Source organism: Panulirus ornatus, chromosome 1 (genome assembly GCF_036320965.1).
Source record: "Panulirus ornatus isolate Po-2019 chromosome 1, ASM3632096v1, whole genome shotgun sequence".
Taxonomy (NCBI): domain Eukaryota; kingdom Metazoa; phylum Arthropoda; class Malacostraca; order Decapoda; family Palinuridae; genus Panulirus; species Panulirus ornatus.
The window spans coordinates 53,656,743-53,684,242 of NC_092224.1; the positions used below are offsets into that span (position 1 = coordinate 53,656,743).

Sequence of the window (27,500 nt, forward strand, 5' to 3'; positions counted from 1 at the left end):
CATATATCGGCAGGGGGACGCGTATATCGTCAGGGGGACGCATATATCGTCAGGGGGACGCATATATCGGCAGGGGGACGCGTATATCGTCAGGGGGACGCATATATCGGCAGGGGGACGCGTATATCGTCAGGGGGACGCATATATCGTCAGGGGGACGCATATATCGGCAGGGGGACGCGTATATCGTCAGGGGGACGCATACATTACCAGGGGAACGTGCATATCCAGCAGAGTAAGACGGTCCACACGTCCTGGCCCAGCACATGATTTTTCCACCCGGGGATTTACGAAAAGACCTGACAACAAGTGTCACATATTTCAACGTCTTAATAACAGGGTTTGCCTCGGCTGACGATACCCCGGGATTAAGGTGTGAGGGCGGGCGACGGGCCCGGCTGATCACGGTGTGGGGCAGTAGCTGCACGAATGATTATCCGGTGGTCCGTCATCTGCTTGTAGAAAGTATCTTTTGACAACACTCAGGACTACATACAATGTGTTTATGTTGTAGTTGTGACTATAACTACGAAGGATGTATGAATATGTCAGTGTTATTGGATATTATGGCACAGGATTAGGTAACAATGGTTATAGACTATTCAGCGGTGGTTACAGACTATGTAGCAGTGGTTATAGACTATGTAGCGATGGTTACAGACTATGTAGCGGTGGTTACAGACTATGTCGCAGTGGTTATAGACTATGTAGCAGTGGTTATAGACTATGTAGCAGTGGTTATAGACTATGTAGCAGTGGTTATAGACTATGTAGCAGCGATTCAAGGCAATGCAGCAGTGACGTAAGACAATGCAACAATAATCACAAGCGCTATAGCAGTGATGGAAGACTATATAGCAGTGATGACAGGCAATATAGCAGTGACGAGAGGCTATGTAGCAAAGACGACAGGCTATGTAACAGTGACGATAGTGATAAGAAGCAATACAACAGTGATGAAAGATTATACGTAACAGTGATGACAGACTACATAGCAGTGATGACAGACCACATAGCAGACATGACAGACTACATAGCAATGAAGAGAGACTACATAGCAGTGATGACCGACACTATAGCAATGACGACAGACAGTATAGCAGTGATGACAGACTACATAGCAATGAAGAGAGACTACATAGCAGTGATGACCGACACTATAGCAATGACGACAGACAGTATAGCAGTGATGACAGACTACATAGCAGTGACGACAAACTACATAGCAATGAAGACAGACTACACAGCAGTGATGACCGACACTATAGCAATGACAACAGACAGTATGGCAGTAATGGCAGACTACATAGCAGTGATGACAGACTACATAGCAGTGATGACAGACTAAATAGCAGTGATGAGAGACTACATAGCAGTGATGGCACACTACATAGCAGTGATGAAAGACAATATAGCAGTGATGACAGACCACGGAGCAGTGATGATAGGCAATGTAGCTGTCATACTGTCTACTGTAGAATGCCGAAAGAGTCAAACCATCCACTGTAGAATGCTATGAGAGTCACATGATCCACTGTAGAATGCTAAGCCCCACCGTCCAATGCAGAATGCGTAGAGAGTCAAACTGTCCACTGTAGAATGCTATGAGAGTCACATGATCCACTGTAGAATGCTATGAGACTCATATGATCCACTGTAGAATGCTATGAGACTCATATGATCCACTGTAGAACGTACACAGAATAAAAATGTCCAACGCAGAGCGACACACACACACACACATAACCCAGCGAGTGAGCAAATTCATTCAGTTTCCTATTTTGGCAACTCGAGGCGTCCTGCAGCACCCCAGCAGGGCCCTGTTAGGGAGCGGGCCCTCATATCCTGCCCCAAGGGACACACGGCAAAGAAAGAAAACGGACAAAAAAGGGGAAAGAAAAGAAAAAAAAAGAATCTATGTCTTTATACTTCAGAAAGGCCATGTTGTCATGTGGCGTCGTATTGCTCTGTGCTCCACTGCGTCCTGACTATATATCGTGGCACAGTTGGGCACACTGCATCCTGACACTATCTATCGTGGCAGAGATGGGCACACTGCGTCCTGACTATATATCGTGGCACAGATGGGCACACTGCGTCCTGACAACTATATATCGTGGCACAGTTGGGCACACTGCATCCTGACACTATCTATCGTGGCAGAGATGGGCACACTGCGTCCTGACTATATATCGTGGCACAGTTGGGCACACTGCGTCCTGACAACTATATATCGTGGCACAGATGGGCACACTGCGTCCTGACAACTATCCATCTTGGAACACTCGGGCACACAGGGTCCTGACAACTATCTATCGTGGCACAGATGGGCACACTACGTCCTGACAACTATCTATCGTGGCACAGATGGGCACACAGCGTCCTGACAACTATCTATCGTGGCACAGTTGGGCACACTGCGTCCTGACAACTATCTATCGTGGCACAGATGGGCACACTGCGTCCTGACAACTATCTATCGTGGCACAGATGGGCACACTGCGTCCTGACAACTATCTATCGTGGCACAGATGGGCACACTGCGTCCTGACAACTACTTATCGTGGCACAGATGGGCACACTGCGTCCTGACAACTATCTATCGTGACACAGATGGGCACACTGCGTCCTGACAACTATCTATCGTGGCACAGTTGGGCACACTGCATCCTGACAACTATCTATCGTGACAAAGATGGGCACACTGCGTCCTGACAACTATCTATCGTGGCACAGATGGGCACACTGCATCCTGACAACTATCCATCTTGGAACACTCGGGCACACAGCGTCCTGACAACTATCTATCGTGGCACAGATGGGCATACTGCGTCCTGACAACTACTTATCGTGGCACACTGCGTCCTGACAACTATCTATCGTGGCACAGTTGGGCACACTGCATCCTGACAACTATCTATCGTGGCACAGATGGGCACACTGCGTCCTGACAACTATCTATCGTGGCACAGTTGGGCACACTGCATCCTGACAACTATCTATCGTGGCACAGTTGGGCACACTGCATCCTGACAACTACTTATCGTGGCACAGATGGGCACACTGCGTCCTGACAACTATCTATCGTGGCACAGTTGGGCACACTGCATCCTGACAACTATCTATCGTGGCACAGATGGGCACACTGCGTCCTGACAACTACTTATCGTGGCACACTGCGTCCTGACAACTATCTATCGTGGCACAGTTGGGCACACTGCATCCTGACAACTATCTATCGTGACACAGATGGGCACACTGCGTCCTGACAACTATCCATCTTGGAACACTCGGGCACACAGCGTCCTGACAACTATCTATCGTGGCACAGATGGGCACACTGCGTCCTGACAACTACTTATCGTGGCACAGATGGGCACACAGCGTCCTGACAACTATCTATCGTGGCACAGATGGGCACACTGCGTCCTGACAACTACTTATCGTGGCACAGATGGGCACACTGCGTCCTGACAACTATCTATAGTGGCACAGTTGGGCACACTGCGTCCTGACAACGATCTATCGTGGCACAGTTGGGGACGACAGTAGGTCCTGACAACTATCTATCGCTATCGTGGCGTATCCTCTAGCTGTCATGTGTAATGCACCGAAACCACAGCTCCCTAGCCACAACCTGGCCTCACAGCTACATTGCCAGTCATCACTGCTACGTGGTCTGTTATCACTGCTTCGTGGTCTGTCATCACTGCTTCGTGGTCTGTCATCACTTTACCATGATTGCCTTAATGACCTATACAGTCAATACAGCTGTGGGCCAGATGTTCAACAGTCGACCTCAGATATCATCCTACGTTCGCTCCAGCAGACGACCCACCTACACAACACCTTCTTCTGGTGTTGTTGGTCAATGTAGACACCCAACACCACACACTCTAACCTCCACTGAACCCCGTAATCAAACCCGGTCAATTTGTGCCCGACGCTCCATCATCCATGTACTAAGGGAACGCCTTGCACGCCATCTAGGTGCCTTTATGTAAACTACAGTTGTAAACACAACACCACTGCTCCGGACCATCTAGGTGACCTGTGACGGACCATTTACAGCACCACCTTAGGTCATGTGCGCCTTCGTCGTTCCCTGAGAACACGAGCCTGACCACCCAACCACAGAGCACAGACGAGGTTAATGAACACGGTTATAAACAACTTCCAACTGAGTCTTGAGTGAACCGACCACAACTCAATGTCTTTATAAAACACTACAAAAATACAATTGAATTCGTCTACCTTAAACTTCAGGAAGTGTTCTGATTCTTCAGAAAACTTCTCGTAATAACGTAAAGACTCATTTGGTTTATGTCTTCCACGAACTCCGATGAACATTACTGGGTCAACCCCATCATGGACGGCTGTCAAGAATATTGAAGTGAATTGTCACAAATCTTACACGATACTAACACACATCTTAACGACCCAACGAACTATTAGTAGTCGTGAACAGAAAATTAGACTCCATTATCCCAGCACGGACGGTGCGTCACCAGGGGACACAATCCCAGCACGGACGGTGCGTCACCAGGGGACACATTCCAAGCACGGACGGTGCGTCACCAGGGGACACATTCCAGCACGGACGGTGCGTCACCAGGGGACACATTTCCAGCACGAACGGTGCGTCATCAGGGGACACATTCCCAGCACGAACGGTGCGTCACCAGGGGACACATTTCCAGCACGAACGGTGCGTCATCAGGGGACACATTCCCACCACGGACGGTGCGTCACCAGGGGACACATTCCCACCACGGACGGTGCGTCACCAGGGGACACATTCCCACCACGGACGGTGCGTCACCAGGGGACACATTCCAGCACGGACGGTGCGTCACCAGGGGACACATTCCCACCACGGACGGTGCGTCACCAGGGGACACATTCCAGCACGGACGGTGCGTCACCAGGGGACACATTCCCAGCACGAACGGTGCGTCACCAGGGGACACATTCCCACCACGGACGGTGCGTCACCAGGGGACACATTCCCAGCACGGACGGTGCGTCACCAGGGGACACATTCCCAGCACGAACGGTGCGTCACCAGGGGACACATTCCCACCACGGACGGTGCGTCACCAGGGGACACATTCCCAGCACGGACGGTGCGTCACCAGGGGACACATTCCCAGCACAGACGGTGCGTCACCAGGGGACACATTCCCAGCACGGACGGTGCGTCACCAGGGGTGTGGGGTGAACATCCACCACTACGAAAAGCATTGATAAATATACTCACGTTAAATATAAATCACCATGTTAATATAAATACATTAAGGTCTTTCAATGTATATTTCGTCTTATTTAAACGACTCTTGTGTTATATAACGTAAACGATTCTGACAAACAGATATATTGTTAAGAGAGTGATCCCTGATGACGGACCACGAGGGTCCGAAGCGTTGAGGTCAATAAAGGCCCCCCAAACAAGCTCTCCCACTGCAATTGCTCAGGTCCTCCTGTTTATATTGAAGATACCCTCCCCAAACGGAACAAAATTGCTCCCTTATATATATATATATATATATATATATATATATATATATATATATATATATATATATATATATATATATATATATATATAAAGTGCGTAACACAAGGGAGGGAGCAAATGAGAACTTCAGTGAAGGGAGCAAATGGGGAGGTGATAACAAGAGTTGTGATGTGAGAAGGAGATGGAGTGAGTATTTTGAAGGTTTGCTGAATATGTTTGATGATAGAGTGGCAGATATAGGGTGTTTTGGTCGAGGTGGTGTGCAAAGTGAGAGGGTTATGAAAAAATGATTTGGTAAACAGAGAAGAGGTAGTAAAAGCTTTGCGGAAGATGAAAGCCGGCAAGGCAGCAGGTTTGGATGGTATCGCAGTGGAATTTATTAAAAAAGGGGGTGACTGTATTACTGACTGGTTGCTAAGGTTATTTAATGTATGTATGACTCATGGTGAGGTGCCTGAGGATTGGCGGAATGCGTGCATAGTGCCATTGTACAAAGGCAAAGGGGATAAGAGTGAGTGCTCAAATTTCAGAGGTATAAGTTTGTTGAGTATTCCTGGCAAATTATATGGGAGGGTATTGATTGAGAGGGTGAAGGCATGTACAGAGCATCAGATTGGTGAAGAGCAGTGTGGTTTCAGAAGTGGTAGAGGATGTGTGGATCAGGTGTTTGCTTTGAAGAATGTATGTGAGAAATACTTAGAAAAGCAAATGGATTTGTATGTAGCATTTATGGATCTGGAGAAGGCATATGATAGAGTTGATAGAGATGCTCTGTGGAAGGTATTAAGAATATATGGTGTGGGAGGCAAGTTGTTAGAAGCAGTGAAAAGTTTTTATCAAGGATGTAAGGCATGTGTACGTGTAGGAAGAGAGGAAAGTGATTGGTTCTCAGTGAATGTAGGTTTGCGGCAAGGGTGTGTGATATCTCCATGGTTGTTTAATTTGTTTATGGATGGGGTTATTAGGGGGGTGAATGCAAGAGTTTTGGAAAGAGGGGCAAGTATGAAGTCTGTTGTGGATGAGAGAGCTTGGGAAGTGAGTCAGTTGTTGTTCGCTGATGATACAGCGCTGGTGGCTGATTCATGTGAGAAACTGCAGAAGCTGGTGACTGACTTTGGTAAAGTGTGTGAAAGAAGAAAGTTAAGAGTAAATGTGAATAAGAGCAAGGTTATTAGGTACAGTAGGGTTGAGGGTCAAGTCAATTGGGAGGTAAGTTTGAATGGAGAAAAGCTGGAGGAAGTAAAGTGTTTTAGATATCTGGGAGTGGATCTGGCAGCGGATGGAACCATGGAAGCGGAAGTGAATCATAGGGTGGGGGAGGGGGCGAAAATTCTGGGAGCCTTGAAGAATGTTTGGAAGTCGAGAACATTATCTCGGAAAGCAAAAATGGGTATGTTTGAAGGAATAGTGGTTCCAACAATGTTGTATGGTTGCGAGGCGTGGGCTATGGATAGAGTTGTGCGCAGGAGGATGGATGTGCTGGAAATGAGATGTCTGAGGACAATATGTGTGAGGTGGTTTGATCGAGTAAGTAATGTAAGGGTGAGAGAGATGTGTGGAAATAAAAAGAGTGTGGTTGAGAGAGCAGAAGAGGGTGTTTTGAAATGGTTTGGTCACATGGAGAGAATGAGTGGGGAAAGATTGACCAAGAGGATATATGTGTCGGAGGTGGAGGGAACGAGGAGAAGTGGGAGACCAAATTGGAGGTGGAAAGATGGAGTGAAAAAGATTTTGAGTGATCGGGGCCTGAACATGCAGGAGGGTGAAAGGCGTGCAAGGAATAGAGTGAATTGGAACGATGTGGTATACCGGGGTCGACCTGCTGTCAGTGGATTGAACCAGGGCATGTGAAGCGTCTGGGGTAAGCCATGCAAAGTGTGTGGGGCCTGGATGTGGAAAGGGAGCTGTGGTTTTGGTGCATTATTACATGACAGCTAGAGACTGAGTGTGAACGAATGTGGCCTCTGTTGTCTTTTCCTAGTGCTACCTCGTGCACATGAGGGGGGGAGGGGGTTGTTATTGCATGTGTGGCGGGGTGGCGATGGGAATGAATAAAGGCAGACAGTATGAATTATGTACATGTGTATATATGTATATGTCTGTGTGTGTATATATAGGTATACGTAGAGATGTATACGTATGTATATTTGCGTGTGCGGACGTGTATGTATAAAGATGTGTGTGTGGGTGGGTTGGGCCATTCTTTCATCTGTTTCCTTGCGCTACCTCGCTAACGCGGGAGACAGCGACAAAGCAAAATAAAATATAATAATAAAAATTATATATATATATATATATGTATTTTTTTTTTTCTTTGCTCTGTCGCTGTCTCCCGCGTTTGCGAGGTAGCGCAAGGAAACAGACGAAAGAAATGGCCCAACCCACCCCATACACATGTATATACATACGTCCACACACGCAAATATACATACCTACACAGCTTTCCATGGTTTACCCCAGACGCTTCACATGCCCTGATTCAATCCACTGACAGCACGTCAACCCCAGTATACCACATCGATCCAATTCACTCTATTCCTTGCCCTCCTTTCACCCTCCTGCATGTTCAGGCCCTGATCACACAAAATCTTTTTCACTCCATCTTTCCACCTCCAATTTGGTCTCCCACTTCTCCTCGTTCCCTCCACCTCCAACACATATATCCTCTTGGTCAATCTTTCCTCACTCATTCTCTCCATGCGACCAAACCATTTCAAAACACCTTCTTCTGCTCTCTCAACCACGCTCTTATTTCCACACATCTCTCTTACCCTTACGTTACTTACTCGATCAAACCACCTCACACCACACATTGTCCTCAAACATCTCATTTCCAGCACATCCATCCTCCTGCGCACAACTCTATCCATAGCCCACGCCTCGCAACCATACAACATTGTTGGAACCACTATTCCTTCAAACATACCCATTTTGCTTTCCGAGATAATGTTCTCGACTTCCACACATTCTTCAAGGCTCCCAGAATTTTCGCCCCCTCTCCCACCCTATGATCCTGGGGATAGGGGAGAAAGAATACTTCCCACGTATTCCCTGCGTGTCTTGGAAGGCGACTAAAAGGGAAGGGAGCGGGGGGCTGGAAATCCTTCCCTCTCGTTTTTTTTTTCTTTTTTTAATTTTCCAAAAGAAGGAACAGAGAAGGGGGCCAGGTAAGGATATTCCCTCAAAGGCCCAGTCCTCTATTCTTAACGCTACCTAGCTATCGCGGGAAATGGCGAATAGTATGAAAGAAAAGATATATATATATATATATATATATATATATATATATATATATATATATATATATATATATATATATATATCTTTTTTATTCATTTAATTATTTTCCTTTGTCGCAGTCTCCCGCGTTAGCGAGGTAGCGCAAGAAACAGACGAAAGAACGGCCCAACCCACCCACATATACATGCATATACATAGACGTCCACACACGCAAATATACATACCTATACATCTCAATGTATACACATATATACACACAGACATATACATATATACACATGTGCATGATCCATACGGTCTGCCTTTATATATATATATATATATATATATATATATATATATATATATATATATATATATATATATATATACATATATATATATATGTATATATAACTTATCCGCTGTCTCCAGCGGTAGCGCAAGAAAATATACGAAAGAATGGCCCAACCCACCCACGTACACAGACATATACATAAACGCCCACACACGCACATATTCATACCTATACATTTCAACGTATATATACATATACATACACAGACATATACATATATACACATGTATATATTCATACCTACTGCCACCCCGCCACACATAAAACAGCATCCACCTACCCCCGCGCAAGCACCAGGAAGAGCTAGGAAAAGACAACAAAGGCCACATTCGTTCACACTCACTCTCTAACTGTCATGTGTAATGCATCGAAACCACAGCTCCCTTTCCACATACAGGACCCATAAAACTTTCCATGGTTTACCCCAGACGCTTCACATATCCTGGTTCAATCCATTGAGAGCACGTCGACCCCGGTATACTACATCGTTCTAATTCACTCTATTCCTTGCACGCCTTTCACCCTTCTGTATGTTCAGGCCCTAATCACTCAAAATCGTATTCACTCCATCCTTCCATCTCCAATGTGGTCTCCCACTTCTCGTTCCCTATACCTCTAACACATATCTCATCTTTATCAATCTTTCCTCACTCATTCTCTCCATTTGCAAACAATTTCAATACACCCTCTTCTGCTCTCTCAACAACACTATATCTATTTCCACACATCTCTCTTATAATTTCATTACCTACTCGATCAAACCACCTCACATCACATATTGTCCTTGAACATTTCATTTCCAGCATATCCACCCTCCTCCGCACAACCTTATCTATAGCCCATTCCTCGCAACCAAAGAACATTGTTGGAACCACTATTCCTTCTAACATACCCATTTTTGTTCTCCAAGATAACGTTCTCGCTTTCCTCACATTCTTCAACGCTCCAAGAACCTTCGCCCTCTCACCTACCCTGTGACTCACTTCCGCTTACATAGTTCCATCCGCTGTCAAATCCACTCACAAGTATGTAAAACACTTCACTTCCTCCAGCTTTTCTCCACTCAAACTTACCCCCCAATTAACTTGCCCGTCAACCCTACTGAACCTAATAACCTTGCTCTTATTCACATTTACTCAGCTATCGTCTTTCACACACTTTACCAAACTCAGTCACCAATTTCTGCAGTTTCTCACCCGAATCAGCCACCAGCGATGTATTATTAGCAAACAACAACTGCCTCAATTCCCAAAGCCCTCTCATCCACAACAGACTGCATACTCTCCCCTCTCTCTAAAACTCTTGCATTTACCTCCCTTACAACCCCATCCATAAACAAATCAAACAACCATGGAGACATCACTCACCCCTGCCGCAAACCGACATTCACTGGGAAACACTTTCCTATCTTCCTACTCGTACACATGACTTACATCCTTGATAAAAACTTTTCACTGCTTCTAGTAACTTACCTACCACACCACATACTCTTAATACTTTCCACAGAGCATCTCTATCAACGCTATCATATGCCTTCTCTAGATCCATAAATGCTACATACAAATCCATCTGTTTTTCTAAGTATTTCTCACATACATTCTTCAAAGCAAACATCTGATCCACACATCCTCTACCACTTCTGAAATCACTCTGCTCTTCCCTAATCTGATGCTCTGTACATTCGAGGCGAAGGCGAAGATTTGTAAAGGTTTTCAGAAAAAAAGAGAATGTTTGGGGTGAAGAGAGTGGTGAAAATAAGTGAGCTTGGGAAGGAGACATGTGAGGAAGTACCAGGAGAGACAAAGGACGCAAGGGGAGTGGGGGAGGAATGGGATGTATTTACGGAACCAGTGATGGCTTGCGCAAAAGATGCTTGTGGCATGAGAAAGGTGGGAGGTGGGCAGATCACAAAGGGTAGGGAGTGGTGGGATGAAGAACTATGATTGTTAGTAAAAGAGAAGAGAGAGGCGTTTGGACGATTTTTGCAAGAAAGCAGTGCGGATGACTGGGGGATGTATAAAAGAAAGCGGCATGAGGTCAAGAGAAAGGTGCAAGAGTGAAAAAGGGCAAATGAGAGTTGGGTTGGGAGAGTATCATTAAATCTTAGGGAGAATAAAAGAAGGTGTTATGGAAGGAGGTAAATATAGAGCGTAAGACAAGAGAACAAATGGGAACATCGGTGAAGGGGGCTAATGAGGAGGCAATAATAAGTGGTGATGTGAGAAGGTGGAGTGAATATTTTAAAGGTTTGTTGCATGTGTTTGATGAGAGTGGCAGATATAGAGTGTTTTGATTGAGGTGGTGTGCGAAGTGAGAGGGTCAGGGACAATGGTTTAGTGAACAGAGAAGAGGTAGTGAAAGCATTGCGGAAGATGAAAGCCGGCAAGGCGGCGGGTAGGGGGTGACTGTGTTGATTGGTTAGTAAGGATATTCATTGTATGTATGGCACATGGTGAAGTGCCTAAGGATTGGCGGAATGCATGTATGGTGCCACTGTACAAAGACGAAGGGGATAAAGGTGAGTGTTCAAATAACAGAGGTATAAGTTTCTTGTGTATTCCTGGGAAATTATAGGGGAGTGTATTGAGTGAGAAGGTATATATATATATATATATATATATATATATATATATATATATATATATATATATATATATATATATATATATATATATATATATGTAGGTTTGCGCCAGGGTTGTGTGATATCTCCATGGTTGTTTAATTTGTTTATGGATGGGGTTGTTAGGGATGTAAATGCAAGACTTTTGGAAAAAGGGGCAAGTATGAAGTCTGTTGTGGATGAGAGAGCTTGGGAAGTGAGTCAGTTGTTGTTCGCTGGTGATACAGCGCTGGTGGCTGATTCATGTGAGAAACTGCAGAAGCTGGTGACTGACTTTGGTAAAGTGTGTGAAAGAAGAAAGTTAAGAGTAAATGTGAATAAGAGCAAGGTTATTAGGTACAGTAGGGTTGAGGGTCAAGTCAATTGGGAGGTAAGTTTGAATGGAGAAAAACTGGAGGAAGTAAAGTGTTTTAGATATCTGGGAGTGGATCTGGCAGCGGATGGAACCATGGAAGCGGAAGTGGATCATAGGGTGGGGGAGGGGGCGAAAATCCTGGGAGCCTTGAGGAATGTGTGGAAGTCGAGAACGTTATCTCGGAAAGCAAAAATGGGTATGTTTGAAGGAATAGTGGTTCCAACAATGTTGTATGGTTGCGAGGCGTGGGCTATGGATAGAGTTGTGCGCAGGAGGATGGATGTGCTGGAAATGAGATGTTTGAGGACAATGTGTGGTGTGAGGTGGTTTGATCGAGTAAGTAACGTAAGGGTAAGAGAGATTTGTGGAAATAAAAAGAGCGTGGTTGAGAGAGCAGAAGAGGGTGTTTTGAAATGGTTTGGGTACATGGAGAGAATGAGTGAGGAAAGATTGACCAAGAGGATATATGTGTCGGAGGTGGAGGGAACGAGAAGTGTGAGACCAAATTGGAGGTGGAAAGATGGAGTGAAAAAGATTTTGTGTGATCGGGGCCTGAACATGCAGGAGGGTGAAAGGAGGGCAAGGAATAGAGTGAATTGGATCGATGTGGTATACCGGGGTTGACGTGCTGTCAGTGGATTGAATCAGGGCATGTGAAGCGTCTGGGGTAAACCATGGAAAGCTGTGTAGGTATGTATATTTGCGTGTGTGGACGTATGTATATACATGTGTATGGGGGTGGGTTGGGCCATTTCTTCCGTCTGTTTCCTTGCGCTACCTCACAAACGCGGGAGACAGCGACAAAGCAAAAAGAAAAGGAAAAAAAAAAAAAAAAAAATATATATATATATATATATATATATATATATATATATATATATATATATATATATCCCTGGGGATAGGGGAGAAAGAATACTTCCCACGAATTCCCTGCGTGTCGTAGAAGGCGACTAAAAGGGGAGGGAGCGGGGGGCTGGAAATCCTCCCCTCTCACTTTTTTTTTTAATTTTCCAAAAGAGGGAACAGAGAAGGGGCCCAGGTGAGGATATTCCCTCAAGGGCCCAGTCCTCTGTTCTCAACGCTACCTCGCTAATGCGGGAAATGGCGAATAGTATGAAAAAGAAAGAAAGATATATATATATATATATATATATATATATATATATATATATATATATATATATATATATATATATAGGTGGAAGAGAAGAAGGAGGCGCATCCACCTCGAAAGCTCAAGATGGCATTTCTGAATGTATGTCAAGATGAGAAGAAAGGAGAGATAGGTAGTATGTTTGAGGAAAGGAACCTAGATGTTCTGGTTCTGAAAAGAAAAAGAGCTCAAGGGTAAAGAGGTGGAATGGTTTGAAAATGTCTTAGGAGTAAAGTCAGGCGTTGATGTGAAGCTAAGAGCTAAGGAAGAGGTTGCACTACAGCTGAAGGAGGAGTTGTGGCAGTGTGTGAAAGAGTGTAAGGACGTGAGCTCTAGACTGATGTAGGTAAAAATGAAAGGGGATTGCGAGAGACAGGTGATTATTTGTGCTTATGCACCTGGCCATGAAAAGGGAGATCATCAGAGGCAAGAAGTCTGGGAGCAGTTGAGCGAGTGTGTCAACAGTTTTGACGCGAGATGCGGGATGTTAGTTACGGGTGATCTAAATGCAAATGTGAGTAATATGGCAGTTGGTGGTACCACTGGGGCGCACAAGGTATTCAGTAATGTGAATGGAAATGGTGAAGGGCTTGTGGATTTGTGTATTTAAAAAAGGGAATGGTGACTGGGTATACCTGGTCAAAAAAGAGGAACATACACAAGTATACGTCTTTGAGTAGGAAAGAAGGCCAGTGAGCATACTGGATTACATACAATGATAGTGAATAAAAGAGACTTTTGGATACGAATGTGCTGAGAAGGGTAGCTGCTGGGATGTCTGATCATTACCTTGTGGAGCGAGGGGGCAAGGATTGCAAAAGCTTTCGGAAAAGAGGTGACATTATGGATGAGAAGAGAGTGGTGAAAGTACGTGAGCTTGTAAAAGAGTTGTGTGTAAAGAAATTCCAGGAAACACTGAGTTTAAAAAGACAAAAAGGTGAGAGTACACGAAGCTTGAGGAGTGTTTGAGGAACGAAAGGTATCTCGAGGAGCAGTGTTGGCATATGTGGTATGCGAACTGCGAGGAAAAAATAAGAGGTGGTGAAGGCCTTGCGTAAGATGAAATGTGGCAAGGTGGATGAAATTGATACTATTGCAGTTGAATTCCTGAAGAAAGGGGAGGGGGGGGGGGTTGACTGTGTTGTTCATTGGTTAGTTAGGATCTTCACTATATGTATGGATCATGATGAGGTGCCTGAGGACTAGCGAAATACTTGTATAGTGCCACTGCACATGGGTATGGAAGACAAAGGTGAGCGTTTAAACTACAGAGGTATAAGTTTGATGAGAGTACCTGGTAAGTCGCATAAGAGAATAGTAATCTTACATGGTGAAGGTATGTACAGAACATCAGACTGGGGAGAAACAATGTGTTTCCAGAAGTGGTAGATGTGTGTTTGGGAATTACTTAAAGAAACAGATTGGCGTTTAAGTGGCATTTATGAATCTGGAGAAGGCATATAATAGGGGTGATAGAGATGCTTTGTGGAAGGTATTAAGAATATATGGTGTGAGAGGAAAGCTGTTAGACGCAATGAGTGTTTATCTACGATGTAAGGCGTGTGTAAGAGTGGGAAGAGAGGAGGGAGAATGGTTCCACGTAAAGGTTGGTCTGCAGCAAGGGTGTGTGATATCACTATGGCTCTTTAATTTGTTTATGGATGGGGTGGTGAGGGAGGTAAATGCAGGTCTTGGGGAGAGGAGCGAGTATGTAGTCTGTAAGGAAAGTGAGGGACTAGAAAGTGACAGAATCGAGTGAGAAAATGGAGAAGTTGCCGAGAGTGTGTGTGAAATGAGAAAGTTGAGAGTGAAAGTGAAAGGTAAAGCTAGTTTGAGGGACAGGTTAGTTGGAAAGTGAGTTTGAGAAGAGAAAATTTGGAAGAAATGAAGTGTTTTTGAGATACCTAGGAGTGGACTTAGCAGCGAATGGAGCAATGGAAGTGAAAGTGAGTCATAGGCTGGGGGGAGGGGTGAAGGTTCTGGGAGAACTAAAGAATGTGGAAGGAGAGGTCGTCATCTGGTAGGGCGAAAACAGGTAACAATCCCAACAATGCTGTATGTATGCAAGGCACTGAGTATGGATACGAATGCGCGAAGGAGGGAGGATGTACTGGAAACAAAATGCTTGAGGGCAATATGAGGTGTGAGGCTGGTTTGATCGAGTAAGCAATAAATAAGGTATGAGAGATATGTAGTAATAAAGAGAGTATGGGTAAGAGAGCTGAGGAAGGTGTGCCGAACATATGGAGAGAAAGAGTGAAGATGTGTTGACAAAGGGAATGTGTCAAAAGTGGAGGAGACAAGGAGAAAAGTAGACCAAATTGGAGATGAAAGGATGGAGTGAAAAAGATTTTGAGTGACAGGGGCCTGAACATGCAAGAGGGTAAAAGGCGTGCACATAATAGAGTGCATTGGAAACATGTGGTATAAAGGGGTCGACGTGCTTTCAAAGAGCTGAACCAGGGAATGATGACCCTTACAAACTCTCTTTTATTCACACTTACTTTCAACTTCGTCCTATCCCACACTTATCCAAACTCAGTCACTAACTTCAGCAGTTGCACAATCGAACCTGCCATCAGCGCAGTATCATCAGCAAACAACAACTGACTCACTTCCCAGCCCACATCTTCAGGCAGTTATATTAGCCCAAATGGTTTGTGAATCAAGCTTTTTGGAAAGCAAGGAAGATATTTTATGCTTCTTGTAACAAAAATGTGACAAATGAGGATAAGTCTAAATGTTTAGTGTTGCCCTATTCTCCCCACTTTCTTAATTTAAGACATGTTCTGCTCTAAAAAAAATAATAAGTGCCTGTAATGTTGCTTTCCAGTACATTAACACTATCAGCAAAAGCTTAACAGATAGCAGGCTAAATCATGCAACAATAGGGAGTGTTTACGCAGTCAAATGTACGGCATGTAAATATATATATATATATATATATATATATATATATATATATATATATATATATATATATATATATATATATATATAATAATAATAATAATAATAATAATAATAATAATATATATATATATATATATATATATATATATATATATATATATATATATATATATATATATATATATATATATATATATATTATATTATATTTTTCTATTATACTTTGTCGCTGTCTCCCGCGTTTGCGAGGTAGCGCAAGGAAACAGACGAAAGAAATGGCCCAAACCCCCCCCCCCCCCATACACATGTATATACATACGTCCACACACGCAAATATACATACCTACACAGCTTTCCATGGTTCACCCCAGACGCCTCACATGCCTTGATTCAATCCACTGACAACACGTCAACCCCGGTATACCACATCGCTCCAATTCACTCCATTCCTTGCCCTCCTTTCACCCTCCTGCATGTTCAGGCCCCGATCACACAAAATCTTTTTCACTCCATCTTTCCACCTCCAATTTGGTCTCCCTCTTCTCCTCGTTCCCTCCACCTCCGACACATATATCCTCTTGGTCAATCTCTCCTCACTCATCCTCTCCATGTGCCCAAACCACTTCAAAACACCCTCTTCTGCTCTCTCAACCACGCTCTTTTTATTTCCACACATCTCTCTTACCCTCACGTTACTCACTCGATCAAACCACCTCACACCACACATTGTCCTCAAACATCTCATTTCCAGCACATCCATCCTCCTGCGCACAACTCTATCCATAGCCCACGCCTCGCAACCATACAACATTGTTGGAACCACTATTCCTTCAAACATACCCATTTTTGCTTTCCGAGATAATGTTCTCGACTTCCACACATTCTTCAAGGCCCCCAGAATTTTCGCCCCCTCCCCCACCCTATGATCCACTTCCGCTTCCATGGTTCCATCCGCTGCCAGATCCACTCCCAGATATCTAAAACACTTCACTTCCTCCAGTTTTTCTCCATTCAAACTCACCTCCCAATTGACTTGACCCTCAACCCTACTGTACCTAATAACCTTGCTCTTATTCACATTTACTCTTAACTTTCTTCTTCCACACACTTTACCAAACTCAGTCACCAGCTTCTGCAGCTTCTCACATTAATCAGCCACCAGCGCTGTATCATCAGCGAACAACAACTGACTCACTTCCCAAGCTCTCTCATCCCCAACAGACTTCATACTTGCAACTCTTTCCAAAACTCTTGCATTTACCTCCCTAACAACCCCATCCATAAACAAATTAAACAACCATGGAGACATCACACACCCCTGCCGCAAACCTACATTCACTGAGAACCAATCACTTTCCTCTCTTCCTACACGTACACATGCCTTACATCCTCGATAAAAACTTTTCACTGCTTCTAACAACTTTCCTCCCACACCATATATTCTTAATACCTTCCACAGAGCATCTCTATCAACTCTATCATATGCCTTCTCCAGATCCATAAATGCCACATATAAATCCATTTACTTTTCTAAGTATTTCTCACATACATTCTTCAAAGCAAACACCTGATCCACACATCCTCTACCACTTCTGAAACCACACTTCTCTTCCCCAATCTGATGCTCCGTACATGCCTTCACCCTCTCAATCAATACCCTCCAATATAATTTACCAGGAATACTCAACAAACTTATACCTCTGTAATTTGAGCACTCACTCCTATCCCCTTTGCCTTTGTACAATGGCACTATGCACGCATTCCGCCAATCCTCAGGCACCTCACCATGAGTCATACATACATTAAATAACCTCACCAACCAGTCAACAATACAGTCACCCCCTTTTTTAATAAATTCCACTGCAATACCATCCAAACCTGCCGCCTTGCCGGCTTTCATCTTCCGCAAAGCCTTCACTACCTCTTCTCTGTTTACCAAATCATTTTCCCTAACCCTCTCACTCTGCACACCGCCTCGACCAAAACACCCCATATCTGCCACTCTATCATCAAACACATTCAACAAACCTTTAAAATACTCACTCCATCTCCTTCTCACATCACCACTACTTGTTATCACCTCCCCATTTGCGCCCTTCACTGAAGTTCCCATTTACTCCCTTGTCTTATATATATATATATATGTATATATATATGTATATATATATATATATATATATATATATATATATATATATATATATATATATATATATAATACTATTATCATACTTTGTCGCTGTCTCCCGCGTAGCGAGATAGCGCAAGGAAACAGGCGAAAGAATGGCCCAGCCCACCCACGTACATATGTATGTACATAAACGCCCACACATGCACATATACATACCTATACATTTCAATGTATACATACATATACATACAGACATAAACATATATACACATGTCCATATTCATGCATGTGCATTCATCCATTCACCCCCCCCCCCCCCCCCCGCCACACATGGAAGAAGTATAAAAGAAAGAGGCAGGAGGTCAAGAAAAAGGTGCAAGAGATGAAAAAGAGGGCAAATGAGAGATGGGGTGAGAGAGTATCATTAAATTTTAGGGAGAATAAAAAGATGTTTTGGAAGGAAGTAAATAATGTGCGTAAGACAAGAGAACAAACGGGAACATCGGTGAAGGGGGCTAATGGGGAGGTAATAACAAGTAGTGGTGATGTAAGAAGGATATGGAGTGAGTATTATGAAGGTTTATTGAATATTTCAGATGATAAGAGTGGCAGACATAGGGTGTTTTGGTCGAGATGGTAGCCGGCAAGGCGGCGGGTTTGGATGGTGTTACAGTGGAATTTATTAAAAAAGGAGGTGACTGCGTTGTTGACTGTTTGGTGAGGACATTCAGTGAACGTATGCTCCATGGTGAGGTGCCTGAGGATTGGCGGAATGCATGCATAGTGTCATTGTACAAAGGCAAAGGGGATAAAAGTGAGTGTTCAAAGTACAAAGGTATAACTTTGTTGAGTATTCCTGGTAAATTATATGGGAGGGTATTGATTGCGAGGGTGAAGGCATGTACAGAGCATCAGATTGGGGAAGGGCAGTGTGGTTCAGAAGTGGTAGAGGATGTGTGGATCAGGTGTTTGCTTCGAAGATTGTATGTGAGAAATATTTAGAAAAACAAATGGATTTGTAAGTAGCATCTATGGATCTGGAGAAGGAATATGATAGAGTTGATAGAGATGCTCTGTCGAAGTTATTAAGAGTATATGGCGTGGGAAGCAAGTTGCTAGAAGCAGTAAAAAGTTTTTATCGAGGATGTAAGGCATGTGTACGAGTAGGAAGAGTGGAAAGTGATTGGTTCCCTGTGAATAACGGTTTGCGGCAGGGGTGTGTGATGTCTCCATGGTTGTTTAATTTGTTTATGGATGAGGTTGTTAGGGAGGTGAATGAAGGAGTTTTGGAGAGAGGGGCAAGTATGCAGTCTGTTGTGGATGGGAGGGCTTGGGAAGTGAGTCAGTTGTTGTTCGCTGATGATACAGCGCTGGTGGCTGATTCGGGTGAGAAACTGCAGAAACTGGTGACTGAGTTTGGTAAAGTGTGTGAAAGGAGAAAGCTGAGAGTAAATGTCAATAAAAGCGTCGGGAGTACACAACACAGCAAAGGCTACATTCGTTCACACCCAGTTTCTACCTGTCATGTGTAATGCACCGAAACCACAGCTCCCTTTCCACATCCAGACCCTACAAAACTTTCCATGGTTTACCCCAGACGCTTCACATGCCCTGGTTCAGTCCACTGACAGCACGTCGACCCCGGTATACCACATTGTTCCAATTTACTATATTTCTTGCACGCCTCACCCTCTGTATGCTCAGGCGCCGATCGCTTATAATCTTTTTCACTCCATCTTTTCACCTCCAATTTGGTCAGCCGCTTCTCCTTGTTCGCTGCACCTCTGTCATATATATCCTCTTTGTCATTCTTTCCTCACTCATACCCCCCATATGTCCAAACCATTTCAGCACACCCTCTTCTGCTCTCTCAACCGCACTCTTATTATTTCCACACATCTATCTCACCCTTTCAATACTTACTCGATCAAACCACCTCACACCACATATTGTCTTCAAACATTTCATTTCCAACACATCCACCCTCCTCCGTACAACCCTATCAATAGCCCATGCCTCGCAACCATACAGCATTGTTGGAACCACTATTCCTTCAAACATACCCATTTTTGCTCTCCGAGATGACGTTCTCTCCCACACATTCTTCATCGCTCCCAAAATCTTCGCCCCCTCCACTACCCTGTGACTCACTTACGCTTCCATAGTTGCATCCGTTGATAATTCCACTCCCAGATATCTAAAACACTACACTTCCTCCAATTTTTCTCCATTCAAACTTACATCGCAACTGATTTGTCCCTTAACTCTACTGAACATAATAACCATGCTCTTATTCACATTTACTCTCACCTTTCTCCTTTTAAACACTCTTCCAAACTCAGTGAACAACCTCTGCAGTTTCTCACACGAATAAGCCACTAGAGCTGTATCATCGGCGAACAACAAGGGACTCACTTCCCAGGCCCTCTCATCTAAGAGGAAAATGAAACAAGATAAGTACCCAAGTGCACTTTCGTGTAACGATCACATCGGCAAGGGAGATACAAGAATGAGATAGAGGACATAGAACAGTCAGCTGATCTACAAGGATGAGACGTAGCTAAGATGCCACTGGTAAAAACATGGTGTTCGGGTCTGGCATCATTCCTGTCATAAAATTTCATTATGCAGACAGGTAAGGGAACTGTTTAAAAATTTTACCTACAACAAAGCTATCCAATTTGTATAGACCTCCACTAATATCAATGTTACAATTCTTTGTGCACATTTCAAGATTCAATGAGATTTCTCGTGGCAAAGGAGTTACAGTTAATAAATGAATCAGCGTTACTCCAGTCATTATGACAATGGTCATAATTTTCAACATGACTAAACAAAGCATTTGATTCTTGTCCTGTTCTTATACTATATTTATGTTGCTTAAGTCTAACGTAAAGATCTTTCACCAGTAGGCCCGAATGAAACATATTACAGTTTTTACAAGGCATTCTGTAAACACAGCCCGAAGAATTTTCTGGCGAGTTTTTAATAAGAATAGGTAACCAAAACGTGAAATGTGACAAAACAACTGATTTATGCCTTAAGAACTGCCAAGTTGCGATGGACACCATGTATAAACATTATGGTTCCCTTACACGGACATGCTCCTAATGACGTGTAGCAGAAGACAGACAAACACGTAAATCTACATCACATCTCATCCTGGCAACTGATGAAACAAAAGTAAGAGACATGAAATAACATGACCCGTTCTCAGACAGTAGATGCTGCTCACAGGCTTGAAGTAATATGAGGAAACATTACAAAATATAAATCAAATCATAAAGTTCACTGGAAACGTGAGTCGACTGAAACTTACTAAAATACGAGAACAAGTCCAGGTGAAGATATTACATACATTAAGCATGGGAATAACAGCGGCAGGATAATACTAGCATAATAATATTCTTACCACGTAAGCCTGGCTACACGACCCTCGATGGTACGACACCTTTAAGCACAGCTTTTTGACCCTTAAGTATCATGGCAATCACCTTTGACCTGACCCTTGAGGAACCTGAAGGACACTGCCAAGGCTATCAAACTAAGATGACGTCATGCGCTAGGGGATCAGAAAAGGCTATCAACATAACAAAAGACATAATGGAAACACCAATGATGGTACGCGGGGGAAAAAAAAATTCTTTAGTATCGTGGGCAAAACGTGCACCACCACAGTGGAGAAAATGTAAACCGAATTGGAGAGAACGTGGAGGAACGCCAGAGCCGAAGTCTGTGTATTGGCTTTCGGAGCAGAGCGTGTGACATGGGTGGGAGGGCGGGTTGTGAAAGTGAGTCAGCTTAGATATGAGGCTTGTGTGAGGAGACGCTGGGACAGACTGAGGTGAAGAATAGCAGGTGCTCAAGGGAGGGAGTGCTGACATGTGCGGGAGAAGTATGTGGCATGCAGAAGGGGGCATATGAGCAGGTGAAGAAGGGTAGCGAGTGGTGGGATGAGGAAGGTATGTTGCTGGTGACATAGAAAAGAGAGGTATATGGGCGTTTCCTACAGGAAAGCAGTGTAAATGATTGAAAAATGTACAAGAGGTGGTCAAAAAAGAAGGTGCAGAAGCTGAAAAAAAAAGGGCACATGAGAGATGCGGCGAGAGAGCATCGGTAAACTTCAGAAACCATAATAGATGTTCAGGAAAGAGGAAAATAATGTGAGGGGAACAAATATGAGCATCAGTGAGTGGAGCAGTTCAGGAAGTGGAAACAGGCAAAGGAGAGGTGAAGAGTAGATAGAGTGAGTATAGTGAAGGACTGTTGAATGATGTCAGATGTGGAATACAGACGGACAGATAATGGGAAACATGGTGGTGCATGTCGAAGTAATATAATAAAAGTAGTGGTAGAAACAGGATAGCAAAGCAGAAGATACCTCCGAACCCCTCACTCCCCCTTACTCATGTGCCAGCAGGAAAAAAGAATAGAAAAAGCACCGTACTGTCATGGGAAATTCACAGAAAAGTGTGGACTGACAAACGTTACTTACCAGTTTGACGACAACTGCTCTGCAGCAGCAGGATTCTGAAAGAAAAAAACAGACTATGGTTCATGAGAGGGAATATGGTTTCGTTACTGATGGGAGATGTCCGTCAAGCATTTATCTAGCTCCAGTTTACAGGTATTTATAGTCTTGGCATTTACTACCTCGGGAGGTAGTTTATGACAATGTTGTAACACTGTGTAAGGGATAAAGGTTCTGCCCACATTGCTATTACATCCCCTTTCTTTTCATCTCCACACCATTACTGCTGGCCATCGAGTCTCTAAGGGGTAAATCTTTTCGTATGATAAGTTATCGATATTCTGAGTATTCTGAAAAACTTAGTCAAGTTAATAACTTTTTTTTTAGAGAGAGAGAGAGAGAGAGAGAGAGAGAGAGAGAGAGAGAGAGAGAGAGAGAGAGAGAGAGAGAGAGAGAGAGCAGGGTGTGCTAAAATGGTTTGGACATAGGGAAAGAATAAGTACGGAGAGACTAAGAGGATATACGAGTCAGATGTTGAAAAAAAAAACAAGGAAAAGAGGGAGACTGAGAGTGGAATGGAACCACGGAGTGAAAGATGCTCTGAGTCACCGGGGTTTGAACACGCAGGAGGGTGTGGGGTTTGCACGGGAAAGAGAGAATTGGAGTAATACAGTACACAGGGTGCGACGTGTTTTGACTGAGCAGAACCAGGGCGTGTGATATGGTCAGTCGAAGTACAGAAAGGTCTAAGGAGCTTGGCTGAAAAGTGGAGGTCTGGTGTCGGTACATTAAACATGACAGCAAAAGAAAGGGATAAGAGGAAATGAGTGCTGTTTCTTCTTGTTCTACCTCAGCAATTAGGGAAACACACACACACACACACACACACACACACACACACACACACACACACACACACACACACACATTCATACTTGATCGCCGTTTCCTGCGTCAGCGAGGTAGAGCCAGGAACAGACGAAGAAAGGCCGCATCCACTCACAGCTCCCTATCCACAAGAAGGAAAGCGCAACAAACACGAGAATCCTGAGCGCTTTCGTGTATTACTACATCTTCAGAGGATCAGTCACAGAGAGAGATACAACAGAGGTTATGTATACAGAATCGGTGGAAGCATGGCATGGGGCCATGTACACTTACAGACAGTGAGAGGCGGACTGGCACAAAGGGTCTGTGTGACCCACCTTCTATCTGACCTTGACCTGACATCTGGGTGACCTCACTCAGGTAAAACCAGACACAATATTGACTTACGTAATACAACATGAATCTTTTTACAATTCTGTCAACAATAAATGTATCATATTTGTCCATGTCCTGACTGATGTATTCAATATATCATCATCATGGTGTTTAACTATGCTGGATTCTATCATTTCTGTCCCTACAATTAACAATAACCTTGGTATTCATCCAATCAAATAAGTGAATATATTCACTAACATATACAGTCACGGGCTTACATTGCTGGCCAGTACGTACGTTGTACTTATAAATTTTTGTTGTAACATATAATTCCTTGCCTGTTTCACCTAAGTAGAATCTGTTGCAATCTCTCTACATGGAGTTTGCTTAATAAAACCAGTGATCTCAACACGAGAATTCCTGATTAATATACCTTCGACATTGCAAATGTTTCTTTATAAACAAAACGTACATTAAATTTTTCCAATAATGGACTAAGTTTGTGCCGTTGGTCATCATTTGAGAAAACGAATTTTCTCTTTTCGCTTTTTTGTTTTAGGTTCAACCCAATTAAAGGTCTTCTTAAGAGCTCTGAAGGATTGATCGATAAACCAGGTACGGTGTTGTAACTCATGACCAGTACTGTAACTAGTGTCAGTTTCTTTATCCAAGAGTTCCGGGTCACATATACGTGAGGCTCGGAAGAATTCCGGGTCACATATACGTGAGGCTCGGAAGAATTCCGGGTCACATATACGTGAGGCTCGGAAGAATTCCGGGTCACATATGCGTGAGGCTCGGAAGAATATCAATGATAATACAGACTGTTGGGTCCTTTCATGGTGTGCAGGATAATAACGTACATATGAACAAATTTCTGTCGGTTTCCTAAAATCACTAAATCTAAACTTTCTGCCAACACCCTGAGCATCTCACAACCCTGAGCATCTCACAACCCTGAGCAACTCACAACCCTGAGCATCTCACAACCCTGAGCATCTCACAACCCTGAGCAACTCACAACCCTGAGCATCTCACAACCCTGAGCATCTCACAACCCTGAGCATCTCACAACCCTGAGCATCTCACAACCCTGAGCATCTCACAACCCTGAGCATCTCACAACCCTGAGCATCTCACAACCCTGAGCATCTCACAACCTAGGCAAGGTAATGACCAAGCTTCCTCTACTTCAACGGTAAAGTTTATAAGCGGGAGAAGATCACTGGTAAAGGAAGAAAATTATCTACATCTTTGTCGGCTGGCTAAGGATACAAACCATCATCCACATACGCATACCATCTGGTAAGATGTTTCAGATGATCCTGGTTTAAAAAAAAAATCATGTGTAGCAGGGTGGCAACGGAAATGAATAAAGGCAGCAAATATGAACTAGGACGCCATTTGGCGCCAAATGGCGTCCTAGCTTCGTCTCTTCGATGTATATCAATTGACTGTTATATTTCTCTCTCGTGTCCCCTGATGATGTGATCATCACACGAAAGTGCACTTGGGAACTTTTCGTGTTTCATTTTCCCCGTGGACTCATAGGAATATCTTGATCACGCGCAAAATTGTGATCCTTTCCAATATATCAGTTGTTGTTCGCTGATTATACAGCGCTGGTGGCTGATTCATGTGAGAAACTGCAGAAGCTGGTGACTGAGTTTGGTAAAGTGTGTGAAAGAAGAAAGTTAAGAGTAAATGTGAATAAGAGCAAGGTTATTAGGTACAGTAGGGTTGATGGTCAAGTCAATTGGGAGGTAAGTTTGAATGGAGAAAAACTGGAGGAAGTAAAGTGTTTTAGATATCTGGGAGTGGATCTGGCAGCGGATGGAACCATGGAAGCGGAAGTGGATCATAGGGTGGGGGAAGGGGCGAAAATCCTGGGGAGCCTGAAGAATGTGTGGAAGTCGAGAACATTATCTCGGAAAGCAAAAATGGGTATGTTTGAAGGAATAGTGGTTCCAACAATGTTGTATGGTTGCGAGGCGTGGGCTATGGATAGAGTTGTGCGCAGGAGGGTGGATGTGCTGGAAATGAGATGTATGAGGACAATGTGTGGTGTGAGGTGGTTGGATCGAGTAAGTAATGTAAGGGTAAGAGAGATGTGTGGAAATAAAAAGAGCGTGGTTGAGAGAGCAGAAGAGGGTGTTTTGAAATGGTTTGGGCACATGGAGAGAATGAGTGAGGAAAGATTGACCAAGAGGATATGTGTCGGACGTGGAGGGAACGAGGAGAAGTGGGAGACCAAATTGGAGGTGGAAAGATGGAGTGAAAAAGATTTTGAGTGATCAGGGCCTGAACATGCAGGAGGGTGAAAGGCGGGCAAGGAATAGAGTGAATTGGATCGATGTGGTATACCGGGGTTGACGTGCTGTCAGTGGATGGAATCAGGGCATGTGAAGCGTCTGGGGTAAACCATGGAAAGTTGTGTGGGGCCTGGATGTGGAAAGGGAGCTGTGGTTTCGGGCATTATTGCATGACAGCTAGAGGCTGAGTGTGAACGAATGGGGCCTTTGTTGTCTTTTCCTAGCGCTACCTCGCACACATGAGGGGGGAGGGGGATGGTATTCCATGTGTGGCGAGGTGGCGATGGGAATGAATAAAGGCAGACTGTGAATTGTGTGCATGGGTATATATGTATGTGTCTGAGTGTGTATATATATGTGTACATTGAGATGTAAGGGTATGTATATTTGCGTGTGTGGACGTGTAGGTATATACATGTGTACGGGGGTGGGTTGGGCCATTTCTTTCGTCTGTTTCCTTGCGCTACCTCGCAAACGCGGGAGACAGCGACAAAGCAAATAATATATATATATATATATATATATATATATATATATATATATATATATATATATATATATATATATATATATATTTCTTTCTTTTTCTTTCATACTATTTGCCATCTCCCGCGCTAGCGAGGTAGTATTAAGAACAGAGAACTGGGCCTTAGAGGTAATATCCTCACCTGACCCCCTTCTCTGTTCCTTCTTTTGGAAAATTAGGAAAAAACAAGAGAGGGGAGGATTTCCAGCTCCCGCTCCCTCCCCTTTTAGTCGCCTTCTACGACACGCAGGGAATACGTGGGAAGTATTCTTTCTCCCCTATCTCCAGGGATATATATATATATATATATATATATATATATATATATATATATATATATATATATATATATATATATATATATATGAAAGAAAGACATCCAGAAATAACCACGGTACGTAGGACATAAAAGTTATGGAAAACACTGAATGTCATAAAAATTGACAATATTATGAGGGTCAGGTCAGTACGAGTTACAATCCCAATACAACATATGGAAACAGAAATATAGAATATTTCATAGTTGACGAAACACAGAAGAACAATATCAAACGAGGTAGGAATAGAGAAAGTCCATCACTAAGTACACTAAGTTGGGCCAAGGGAGGTCGATACTGTCCGTGTGTTGGTGAGGTGATTCTGACCTTCGCAACCCAGAATTGGTTTGATTACTGACGCGTTTATTCTGTCCAGAAATGGTATCCTCGGTAAC

At 43.7% G+C, this 27,500-nt stretch overlaps 1 long non-coding RNA gene across 2 annotated transcripts in view; it reads right to left on the bottom strand.

Moving 5' to 3' along the window:
* Positions 1 to 27,500, bottom strand: part of LOC139749023 (uncharacterized) — a 1,138,420-nt gene that overhangs the window by 286,853 nt on the left and 824,067 nt on the right. For both annotated transcript variants that reach the window (XR_011712871.1, XR_011712872.1), the window contains one exon: positions 22,769 to 22,803. This is a non-coding gene — a long non-coding RNA (uncharacterized lncRNA). The remainder of the gene's footprint in view (positions 1 to 22,768; positions 22,804 to 27,500) is intronic.